This window comes from Pinus tabuliformis, chromosome 8 (assembly GCF_031772625.1).
Source record: "Pinus tabuliformis cultivar Carrire ecotype Pingquan chromosome 8, CPIR1, whole genome shotgun sequence".
Taxonomy (NCBI): domain Eukaryota; kingdom Viridiplantae; phylum Streptophyta; class Pinopsida; order Pinales; family Pinaceae; genus Pinus; species Pinus tabuliformis.
Genome location: NC_142294.1, coordinates 956,503,188 through 956,515,801, shown reverse-complemented (window position 1 = coordinate 956,515,801; position 12,614 = coordinate 956,503,188). Strand labels below are relative to the sequence as shown.

The following is a 12,614-nucleotide window of genomic DNA, read 5'->3' as shown; positions in this document are numbered from 1 at the left end:
TTCATAGTGTTCTCTCTTACATACAAAAAAAATGCCTAGACATTGCTACAACAAAAGGCTTTTGCGATAATAAAGTTGAGTTTAGTGATGGATCAAGGAATCATAAAACAGGGTATGGGGAGCCTTTGGACCCCAATATTAAAATTGAAGTGCCAGATGATGGCTATGGTCTTTATGCAATTGACATGTTGGATCCTTCATGGCTACCAAAACTTCTTCACATCAAGGAATTGTACTATTTTCATGATCTAATTGATACACTACTTGACTAGGGTTACGAAAAGGGGGTCACATTATTTGGCTATGGTTTTGACTTTTGGCAAAGCAACATAATTACCAAATCAATGGATGGATTAAAAGAAAAACTGAAGGCAACTTACAAGGCTTCTGGTGGAAAGAAAGTGAACATAAACAATATTCAACATTCCAAATCAAAATTAAGCCAGGTTAATTAAAATCCAATTATTAATATTAGTAAAACATCATCATTCACCTATACAGAAGTAAAACTAGGTTTAGGGTTTTTCAGTTAATGGGTTAAATAATAAAAATTTAATAAATTATTAAATGATCAATGGTCGGCTAAATCATCCTAGCTATCATCCTTTACCATATTTATCACAATCATTTTCCTCTTCTCTGTATAACAAGTCCTGATGATGAGTCTTGCTCTAGACTCGAAACGTCGACAGAAAAAAAGATGAACACTGTGGATTATCCGAATTCTATCTCTCAAAAACCACTCCACAGAAACCTGCAATCCAAAAGTGAACATAGTTTCTCATTCGATGGGTGGATTGCTTGTCAAGTGTTTTCTTTCACTGTATCTAGATATATTTGAGAACTATGTAAGCACATGGGTGTGCATTGCTAGTCCTTTCCAAGGTTGTCCCAATGTCATTAATGATTGTCTTTTGACTGGTATGCAATTTGTTTATGGGTTAGAGAGCTGCCTGTTTATATCTCGTTGGACCATGCATAAACTGTTGATTGAATGCCCATCAATATATGAGATGATGACAAATATAGAGTTCAATTGGAACAAACTGCCACAAATACAAATTTGGTGTAAGTAATATACAATTGAATGGGAATCATCTGATGAGATAGAATCATATGGTCCTAGCGAGAGTATTTCAATATTCCAAAAGCCACTGAAGGGAAACATGTTGAACTATGATGGGAAGTCAGTACCTGTACCATTCAATATGGCCATCTTTGAATGGTCATTGGAAACTCCTCGAATCCTTGATACAACAAAGCTACCAGATGGAATGAAATTTTATAATATTTTTGGCACAACACATAAAACACCTTTTAGTGTATGCTATGGAATAGAAACTTCCTCGATTGGCAAGCTGGAAGAAATTTGCAGTTCATAACCTCATTATTCTTATGTGGATGGAGATGGAACTGTTCTTGCAGAGTCAGCAAGAAAAAGAATGCCATGACCATGGGACTTAAGGAAAATATAGTTGCTATGGAATTTCTTGATTTACCCAGTATTTGAGTGTACTTGTGGAGAAAGCTCGCAAGCTAGATCAGATTGCTCTAGAAACTGAGGCCAAAATCGCTCCATTGGTCATAGAAAGGAAGAAACTATTTAATGAATTAGTAACTATAAAACGAAATATAAGGGTATTTTTCCGTGTTCGCCCTCTGCTTGAAGATGAGGGGGGTACCAGAAATATATTTCCTGATGATTTTAGGATATGAATAAATCCTGGTGGTGATCCTGTTACAAGTTCTAAAAATGATTTTGATTTTGATAGAGTTTATGGACCTCTTGTTAGCCAAGGGGATTTCTTTCAAGACGTTTGGCCTTTAGTACGGTCTGCTTTTGATGGATACAACGTCTCTGTATTTGCTTATGGCAAAATGGCTCTGGGGAAACATATATAATGGAAGGTTCAAGCCATGACTGCGGACTTTATTTTAGGGCGTTTAAGGAGCTATTTGATTTTTCTAATGCTAATGCATATTCTTCTAAATTTGACTTCCATGTTATAATGTTTGAGCTCCCCAATGAAGAGGTTCATGATTTTCTTTTCAACACCAGTGGAAATCCCTCAAAAATGTGTATGGGTCCAACAAAGTTTTCTGTTGAACTTGTACATGAAAAGTTGAAAATCCAACTGAATTTTGAGTATGCTAAAATTGGGAATACAAAACTGAGGAATTGATGCCATGAATGTTGAGGAATGTAGCTATTCTCATTTGGTTGTTACAATTCATATACAATTTTCTAGCAGCCTCACTAGGGAGTGACAATATAGCAAGCTTTCACTAATTGATTTAGCTAGAATTGGGTGTTTGCCTAAGGAGGAAGCTAATGGGGACTGCCCCAAAGAGTTGCTGCATGCACATAAATCATTGTCTGAATTGGGGGATGTTTTATTTTTTTGACATCAAAGAAGGACCGTGTCCCTTGTGACAACTCACGGCTCACTCAAACGCTCTCAGATTCTCTAAGTGATGATTCCAAGACTTTTATTATTGTTAACGTGAATCCCAGCCATGCAGAAGTACAGGAGACAATATCGTTTCTAAATTTTGCTGCAAGAGCTTGAAATGTTGAACTAAGTCTTAGAAATCATGATACCATGAATAAGTGGAGAGATGTGGCAAATGAAGCTCACAAGGAGATATATGAAAGAAAAGGAATTTTCAGAGGCAAGGTAAGAGGTTATGCGTTTAGAGAAAGCGTTGAAAGAGGTAGATGACCAATCTCTTCTCTTATTCAATGAAGTAAAAAAAAAAACTTGGAAAGTTGCATTTCCATTGCAGGTAGATCTAAAAACAGAGAGTGTAATGCTACAAGAGAAACAAAAATATGAAGAAGAACAGAATGCACAACTAAGAATCAAGCAACACATATTATGAAGGTTGAACAGGAACATAAGATCTAGTTGCCAGAACACACAACTATGATTCAAATTCTCGAGACCAAAGTTAAAGAACTGGAAAATAAGCTTGTTAAAGCTCAGGCTACTAAGACAATTGGAGGTGTTGATGGTCATTTGAAGGGTGATTCAACAACAACAAAAAAACAAATGGTAATTTGGAGACCGAAATTTTTGAGATTGGCAACATTTGTTACAGAACCAAACACAAGTCAAGTTGGAGTTGTTTGCAATGGGTCCATTTGGCCATTGTAACAAGTGGTAAACCTACCGGCTAACATTGATACATCTCATATTAACAATATGATAGATGTCATCAATCATTGGGACTTTCTTCATAGTTGTATAAAGCTTGAAGGGCCATGTATCCCAATAGAAGATGTGAAATTGCTTGCTCCTATTCCTATGCTTTCTGGAGCGATAATGTGTATTGGTAAAAAATATGCTAACCATGTTAAAGAAATTGATACATGGAAAACGACTCCTTCTCCTAATATACCAAAGTATCCCATCGTCTTCACAAGGGCACCACAGTCAGTTATTAGACCAAGAGCTGCAATAAGATATCCTCACTCCATAACAACCCAGGTGGACTATGAAAATGAGCTTGTGGTGCCATATGCGCTAGTTGAATATCCAGATTGAATGTTATAGGCAGTTAACATTGTAACTATTGCCGTTTAAAATGGAACAAGTCTTTTCTAAATAACTGATTTTGTTTGAATTGGTAGTTAAGGATAGTAGACCATGAGAAGCAAATGCATTGAATATATTGAAACAATGACTTATTGAGAGTAAGGTGGAGAAATCATTTCCACATACCTTTTTTTTTTAATTAGTGGAGATTCGTGTCTAGTGGGTCTTGGGTCCAGATTTCGAACCCGCTCTGATACCACGTGTAAGGTCCCCTTTTAGTGTCCTTTACCAGATCTATATTTTCTAATTTTAAATGCAATAAAAGGGAAATTATTTATTTTCACACAAGACATTTAATGATGATAATTTACCATTTAACATTTAATTCCTACAATTTAAATAGCAAACATTTTAATTCCATCACTTACATGAGTAATCTATGCATAGAGGAATACCTGTACCGATGGCCCGATGGAGATTCCCTTGAGTTGATGCTCCTGCTGGAACGCTCCTCTTGACTACCGACTCAATGTACCTCCTAGCCAACTAGGAAGTATTTCCTAGCCTAGTAAACCTTTACAGGTTCCCTAGCCCTCCGAGCCCAAGTCCAATCAGATGTAGTGTGTCCAAAATAAAACAATACTCCCCTCCTCTCTCTGAAACAATTCCTCCAAAACCATAGCCCAACCAAAACCAAAGCAAGACCAAGGATCCCCCTTCCTTCCATCATCTTTCCCCTTTTATGCCCCCTTTTCTTCTCGACCTCAACCACCTCTCATTAATGCCATAACTTCTCCCTCATCCTTACATTTGACTTCTCTTCTCCCAAGTAAACATGAGAGGACATTTGGGAATGTGATATGAATATACAATTGGGTAATTAATTGGAGAGGACCATGTCTTCTCCCAAGTAAATCTGAGACGACATTTGGGAATGTGATATGAATATAAAATTGGGTAATTAATTGGGGAGGACCATGTCTTCTCCCAAGTAAATATTTTGGGGATGAGAGATGAATATATAAATTGGTAATTAATTGGATAGGACCATGTCTTATCCCAAGTAAATGTGAGAGGACATTTTTTTGGGATGTGATATGAATATAAAATTGGGTAATTAATTGGGGAGGTAAATTGGGAATAATAACAAAATTTATATCAGTAACAAATTTACAGTTTCACCAATGTAGGTATGTACCAATATTTCTTGATAATTATAAGTCCATATTTAAGGAAATTTAAACACTTAGTAAAATTTGCAGGATAAGATTAAATAGGGCATTACACTTGCCACAGAGGGGCAAAGCTTAACTGCATACCCAGAAATCTAGTAAGAGAAAGAACAACATCAAGAATTGAACAACATAAAGACTGTAGGCATAAACCCTGCGGAAGGTGAACAAGGAGAGGCAAAGCCAGTCGAGACCATACCCTAGCCTATCTAAGAATATATCGCGTAAAGGTTTCTAGAAGAAAAACTCTTTGGCATACCGGAAAAAATAACATTGGCCAAATCGAAAATCCATGACAGAGCTCCGGGAGGAGCGCCTTACATAACCACCTCGAGCGCCAAGGTGCCTCCGGAGGAACCTATAAATAAATCAAAGGAGAAATGTTACCATTAACCCAACAAGGATTTAAGAAAAACAAAATAGTATTATACAGGAAATAAACCCTCAAGAGAATCGTTTGTACCTGTCAGGGTCGCAGGTTTGGAGTATTTTGTAGAGGAAACAAAGTCGTTGGAAGAACCAACCAACCATGCCATAACAACAAAGGCATAGCATTTGGAAAACTATAGCATTTCCATGGAGTAAGCGGGTCATAGGAGGGCCGTTGTAAAACTAAACATAATGCAATGATACCTCACCGATGAACAATAGGAGCAATGAGGTTTACACTCTGCCGTCGTATGAATTCAAGGCACGAAGGACCATCGATGGAGCAGAGTTTTTGAGGAGGGAAGGACAACTGGAGAGCAGACGGAAGTCTCCCGAGACCTTCTCCCACCATCGCTTGGGAGGACAGAGGAAATGAATTTGTTAAATGATTTCCGTAGACAATTAATATAAAACAAATCAATTATGTAATGCAATGAATGTTAGTGTTAATGTATTTTACATTGAAACTAGTGTAATCACCATGGTAAGAAAACCAATATCTAATGGTAGAATGATTCAATTTGATAATTTCCCTATGGTTAAGTACTGTAGATTATGATAATTAATTTTTTTATTTATTTATGAATTATATGGAGACATGACAGAGCATAAACACCAAATATTACTAAACATTCAACCTATACTAGCAAATGAATACAATCATGGGAAAGGTCCTAGTGGAGCGATATGAGGCTCATCGAGAGATTATGCTCCTTTAGATGTGTTGTATCTTCAAATCAAGGAGGTTGGCCATAAGGTAGTAGTTCTGTCTAGGGAGACTTACAAGTTTGGAGTTTGAAGAACCTGTAGACGTTGCAAGGAAGGATAATATTGACGTTGTCAATTCTCCATTTTCTTAATCCATGAAATATACAGGGCACTGGTATTTTTGTTGTTGCACTGCAATAATAGTAGCACTGTTGCTAATTCTCAATCTAAGATTACATATATTAATAATTTTAGTAGCTTTAATCTTGAGCATAATAATGATATCTTTCAGATAATATGAAAAAGGCACCATTATTCTATTACTTATTATGGTATGGTTTTCTAAATAATAAACCAATAATTATTAATATATAAGTTTTCTCTAATTTAATATAAAATTACAAGCTATCTTTAAAGAAATAAAAAAAACATCTAAAATCACTTTCATACATAAATTATATATTATTTTCAATTTCAATTTAAATTCTCAACCATTTATTTTCTAAAAATTATACAAAATACATCAATTTCTTAGAAATAATTATTTTCTTATAAACAATTATTTAATTTTTCATGTCCTAACAAATTTGCTTGCCTTTGCAAGCAAATTTACTATAAGAGTTTATGAATTTACTTACCATTGCTAATTTACTATAAGAGTGTATGAAGGAAAAAATTATAACACACGCAACGTTTTTATGAAAAGGAAATGCCAATTAACGAGTGTAAAATTGTAACACTAATTTATCGCTCATAAATTAACGGTTGCTTTATTTTAACAATTGTTGCAAGTAATAAGTTATTTATTTGGTCAACATTCATGCATTGACTCTTATAATTTGGTTAACATTCATGCATGAATGGACCCTTTAGTCCATGGGGTTTTCAAGAAAAGGTTGGTATGATCATAAAAGTGGTATGTGGTGTTTTCAAACACTTATTGTAGCTGATAAGTTAAAATTGGGTCCCACTCAAATATATGTTTGGTCAACATTCGTGCTTTGAATTTTATAGTTTGGTTAACATTCATGCATGAATGGACCCTTTAGTCCACGGGGTTTTCAAGAAAAGGTTGAGTAGATCATAAAAGTGGTATGTCGCGTTTTCCACAAAAATGTAGATAAATTTGACAACTATCCACAGAAAGCTTAAAAACACGCGCACACAATTTATTTCTGTTTCACAAAATGTACATGGATTTGATGCCCTTCACAAAAAGTAGAAAGTCCATAAAACGGTAGATGGCTGGAATTTTCTTCCGAATAAAAGTTGTATACACACAGGTATTTCGTTTTCCACACATTGTAGATGATTGAAAGGGAATACCTTGGAAAAGTAGAAGAGTAGTGGGGTAGACTAACTTTGATGAGTCAAGCACCCATTTTCAGTCACTGTCTTAGACTAGGTAAACATTACCATTAATGACCATATTTAAATAAGTAAATAATACAATTAATACTATTACTATTCATATTTACACGAGTATGGATAAGCTTAGTCAAAGTTTTAAATGTACCTTTGTGAATTTTGTGCATGTGTTGTATAATTGTTAGTTTTAATTTGGAAAATGGAGAACCACATATCTATTATCATTTTTCTCTTAAATATTATGTGTTAGCTTTTCACAATTTGATTTGGTTTAATTTAATGATATGCATTAAAATTAAAATCGGAGACAATTATATATGGAGCTTTTGATATTTTTTTCAAGGTGAAAATTTGTTAGGGAGGTTTTAGCAAATATTACATACCGTATTCTTGTTTTTTGTTTTTGTTTTTTTTTGTTTTTTAAATGTGTTATATCTTGGTTTAGACTTCTTAAATATAATATATTAAATCTTATATAATGCGGTTTATGTGATGGGAGCCAAAGCATGTGGGTTGAGTTAAATGACTCTATGCATAAATAATGTAAATATGTGTATATGAATCCTTAATCAAGGCCAATGAATCTATGAATAACCCTTATGATCTTGCAAAGGATAGATTTTCACCGCTGGAACAATAAGTCGTGGATATAAATCGTAATGTAAATCTCCTCATGGTGGCCCTAAGCAATAAGTTTGGGATATTCTGAGAAGATGGGGGTTTTAATACAAAGAAAAATCAAAGGGTGGATCAGGAGATTGGGAAGAAACATAGAACCAACCAAAGAAAGAACTTAGAAAACATCAACCCAGTTCGAGTGTCGTGAATTAATCACAACCCCTGTTTAAAATGGAAGCAAAGGTTGATATCAAGTCGTACCATGGTGAGATCTACACTCTAAAGCTAAATCATTGGTTGCAACAACTATAAGTATATTTTGGTGTTCATCAAATTGAGGAAGAATAGAATATTTCACTTATGCGAGTGAAATTAGAGGGCCATGCCCTGACTTCGTCGGAAAGCCACACATAGACCTTGTGGTTAGATAGAGAACCTCTAGCGACTAAGTGGGGGGACCTCAAAATGTTCATAAATTCACAATTTTACCTTATTAGATATGTAGAGGACCAGTGGATCCAGTGGCACTACTTTAGGAAAAAGTTAGGGCAAAGCATGCAAGAGTATACCACAGAGTTCAGAAAGATGACCATAATGTTGGGTATCTCCCTAAAGAACTCAGATGTACTCCTCAAGTTTTGGGGGATCTACATTGCCATCTACAGGAGTAAGTGATGTTGTTCAAGCCCAAATTGGTGGATGAGGCTTGTGTATAGGAACAATACCTAGAGAACATAGGTCCGAAGAAAGTGCAATCAAGTGGATCAAAGTAGAATGAGAAACCTGACACTTCTAAGGAGGGGAAGAAGAAGCATAAAGGGGGGAAAGATAAAACTACAACACACCAGTGCAAAGATCCGAACAACCACTACAACATTAATGACCATACATAGGAGAAGTGTTGGAATTTTCCTCTAGAGCTTAACCCGGAGAAGAAAAAGAAAGAAAATAAGAAGAAGAATCTCATGGCCACTGATTTGAGCAACCAAATTGAAAGAAACTCGGACGTCGATGAGAAGATTGTCTATACATCAGTGCATAAGGAGGTGAATTTGAGGAGCCTTCAACAACAAGATGAAAAAGAAATGACCAAACTCTTCCATATACAAGTCAAGAAGACCAAGATTGATGCTCTATTCGAATCAAGAACGCAGGCGAATCTCATTACAATAGAGATGGTCAATAAATTGGGATTGGAAGTGCATGACCATCCAAGCCCATATCCACAGGGATGGGTAAATAAGGATGCAACGATGAAGGCAACAAAACAATGCGAAATTAGATTTGCTATTAGTGTTGATTTTATTGATGAGGTGGAACTAGTTTTGGTTCCCTTGATTTATGTGGACTCATGTTTGGGAGTCCCTATATTTACATGCGAGATGCAATATTCATGCAAAGAGATAATCAATATCCGCTAGTCAAGGATGGAAAATCATTCACCATCAACATGCACAAAGGTAAGTTAAAAAAATTTCTGGTAAGTTCCAACCAAGCTAAGAAATTGATCAACTCGAACAAGAAGTATGCTTTATTGTTTTTAAGGTAAAATCAGTCTATAGAAGAGTCAGTAAGAGGCAAGGCATCCTTGGAGGGGTGTATTAAGGAAAAAAAAACAACAAATAGAAGAGTTGTTACAGGCATATAGGGATGTGTTATGAGAGCCTAAAAGGCTTACCAACTAAGAGGGAAGTGGAGCATAAGATCCAACTATTTCCAGAATCATCATTGCCAAACATTGGTATGTACAAGAATTCTGTTATAAAAGCGAGCGAGGTGAATAAACAATTGTAGCAAATAGTTGAATAGGGTGTCATTCAAACAGGTACATCACCATGAGGGTCAACCATCATGATTGTGCCAAAAAGGATGAGACTTGGTGGATGTATATAGATAATAGGGTGTTAAAAAAATCACAGTCAAGAACAAGTACCCCTTGCCTAGGATAGATTACCTACTAAATCAGTTGCAACAAGAAAAATATGTCACCAAATTAGACTTAAAGTATGGATATCACCTGATTCGAGTTAGAGAAGAAGATACCTAGAATATTGCCTTCAAAACCAAGCAAGATTTGTATGAGTGGTTAGTCATGTCAGTTGGCCTATGCAATGGACCAACTACGTTTATGAGATTAATGAATGATGTATTGTTCCCTTTTATAGATTCAATTTTTATTGTCTATTTGGATGATATACTAGTATAGAATGCTACTTGGTAGGATCACATCTCACATTTGACATAGGTGTTGGAGACATTAAAGAAGCACCAACTGCTAGGAAATCTCAAGAAGTGTGAGTTTGCACATTAGTCTTTGGTGCATTTGTTGTATGTGATAAGTGGAGGAGAGCTGAAGATAGATCTTGCCAATATGGAGACCATCATGAAATGACTAGTTTCAACTAATGTTTCCAAGGTCAGGAGTTTCATTGGGGAAACACAGTACCTAAGAAAATTTATTGCCTCATTTTAAGTGGTAGTAACACTTCCCCATTCCATAACAATAGGCAGTAAGAGTTTCTAGTGGGCAAAGGGTTAATAAAGGGCTTTTGAGTAGCTAAAGAAGAAGATCGTTAAGCACTAGTTTTAACATTACCAAACTTGCAACATCCCTTTGAAGTGGAGATAGATGTGAGCAGGTATGTTGTGGGAGAGGTCTTGATGCAGGGAGGAAGGCTTGTATGCTACCACTCTAAAGTATTTCATGGGGCGGTTCTTAACTACCCTACTTACAATAAGGAGCTATATTCCCTGGTGAAAGATGTGAAAAAGTGGAAGCACTATCTGATGGGAAAGGAGACAATAATCCACACAGATCACCAACCACTACAGTACTAGCAGTCCAGAGTAAGCTACAATAGACAAGGCATTACAAGTGGATGGGGTTTCTACAACAATTTCATTTGGTGATTAAAGATCAAGAAGGGAAACACAAACAATTTGGTCGATGTGATCTCAAGGCCACCCACATCAAAGATCAGAGATTTGGGGACTCTTATGCACATGGATCCATTCACCCATGATGCATATAGAGAGGCATATTCAAACAATGAGGACTCAAGGAGGTGTTTTAGCAATTACAAAGTCAAAGTCATGTGCATGATGATGACAACACCATTGGCTACCATCTCCAAGGTGGGTTAGTCTATAGGTCGGATAAGCTATGTGTTCCAAAAGGTGAGCGATTGTAGCTAATTAGAGAGGATCACACCTCAAGCCTTTATAGGGAACTTTGGTGTAGGGAAGACCATGACCAACTTGCAAAGGTATGATGATTGGCCTAAGATGTAAGAACATGTAGTTAGGTTCATAATAGAATGCATGCTTTGTTGTACCCTGAAGCCTAGCAATAAGAAATAGGGCCTATATCATCCCTTACATGTACCCACTTGTCCTTGGGAAAGCATTTCCATGGACTTTGTGGGAGGTTTACTAACAACCAGGAAGGGACATGACTACTTATTCGTGGTATTTGTCAAGTTCAAAAAGATGTGTGTTTTGATGCCCTATAAGAAAACCATCAGGGGGAAAGAAGAAACAAACTTGTCCTTTGGACAGGTCTGGGTGCACTTTGGGAAACCAAGGAGCATCATTTCAGGTAGGGACACAATATTTCCTAGTGTATCCTAGACTACATTGTGGGAGAAGATGGACACAAAGTTGAAGAGATATACAACATTCCATCCACAAACATATGGGTAGATATAATTAGTTGACATGACTTTGGTGCAACTTCTGAAGGGATACAACTAGGAGAATTTGAAAACCTTGGATGAAAATATGGCATATATACATCATGCTTACAATAGAGAAATCAAAACTTCTACAGGAAAGTCCCCATTTGAAACTTGTTTTGGGTCTTTGTCGCCTTCACCTTTGGACATTGCATATGGGCAACAAGGAGGAGTGAGGGAAGATCTTACAAGAGACCCCTTAAGGGTTGAAAAATTTATAGAGAAGATTAGGTAAATCCATATATAGGTACAACAGATGCTTCAAAGTCATAGGAGAAATATAAGCCCAGGCATGATCAACATAGAACAACGAAATCATTCAAGGTGGGATATAAAGTATGGCTATAGTTGAACAAGGAGAGGCTACATGGGTCTGGAAAGAAAATCAAGGCTCTAATGTATGGTCCCTTCGAGATATTGGTGGGTGATAATTCCTATTGACTCATTTTACCATGATATATGCACATTTACTCAGTTTTGAATGCAGAGATATTGAAACACTATGAGCCTTCCATGCTAGATCAAAAACAGGAACATTTCCTACCTTCATGGATTATTTGGCACCAAATTCTCAAATAGAGGTGATAAAAGATATAGTTTTGCAGAAGAGGTTCAAAACTACAAGACAATGGAAACATGACCTTTGGCAGATTGGGTTGAAATGACAACTCCCAAGCAAAGCTAAATGGTACACCAGAAAGGTGGAGGACAAATTTCCTCACCTCATTCAGTAGAATCTTTTAGGGACCAAATGCCTCCCAAAATGGGTAGGTGTGATTTGTATTGGATCATTATATTTTTTTTCATCCATCTCATTGCTTTTAGAGTGTAAAAAGTGGAGGAATAAGCTCCTAGGACCATTTTTACCAATAGGACTTAGTTTGGAAAATTGGGGTTTGAAACAATTGAGTAGTATTTTGAGGCATAAAATGAATTTTCTTAGGGGTAAAATTTTTCCACTTTATCACAACACCCTTTTTTTCCTA

The 12,614-nt window shown here is 36.2% G+C and overlaps 1 pseudogene; it reads left to right on the top strand.

Annotated features, from left to right (window-relative positions):
• Positions 1-1,451, top strand: part of LOC149238642 (phospholipase A(1) LCAT3 pseudogene) — a 62,404-nt pseudogene extending 60,953 nt beyond the window's left edge.
• The last annotated feature ends 11,163 nt before the right edge of the window (positions 1,452-12,614 follow it).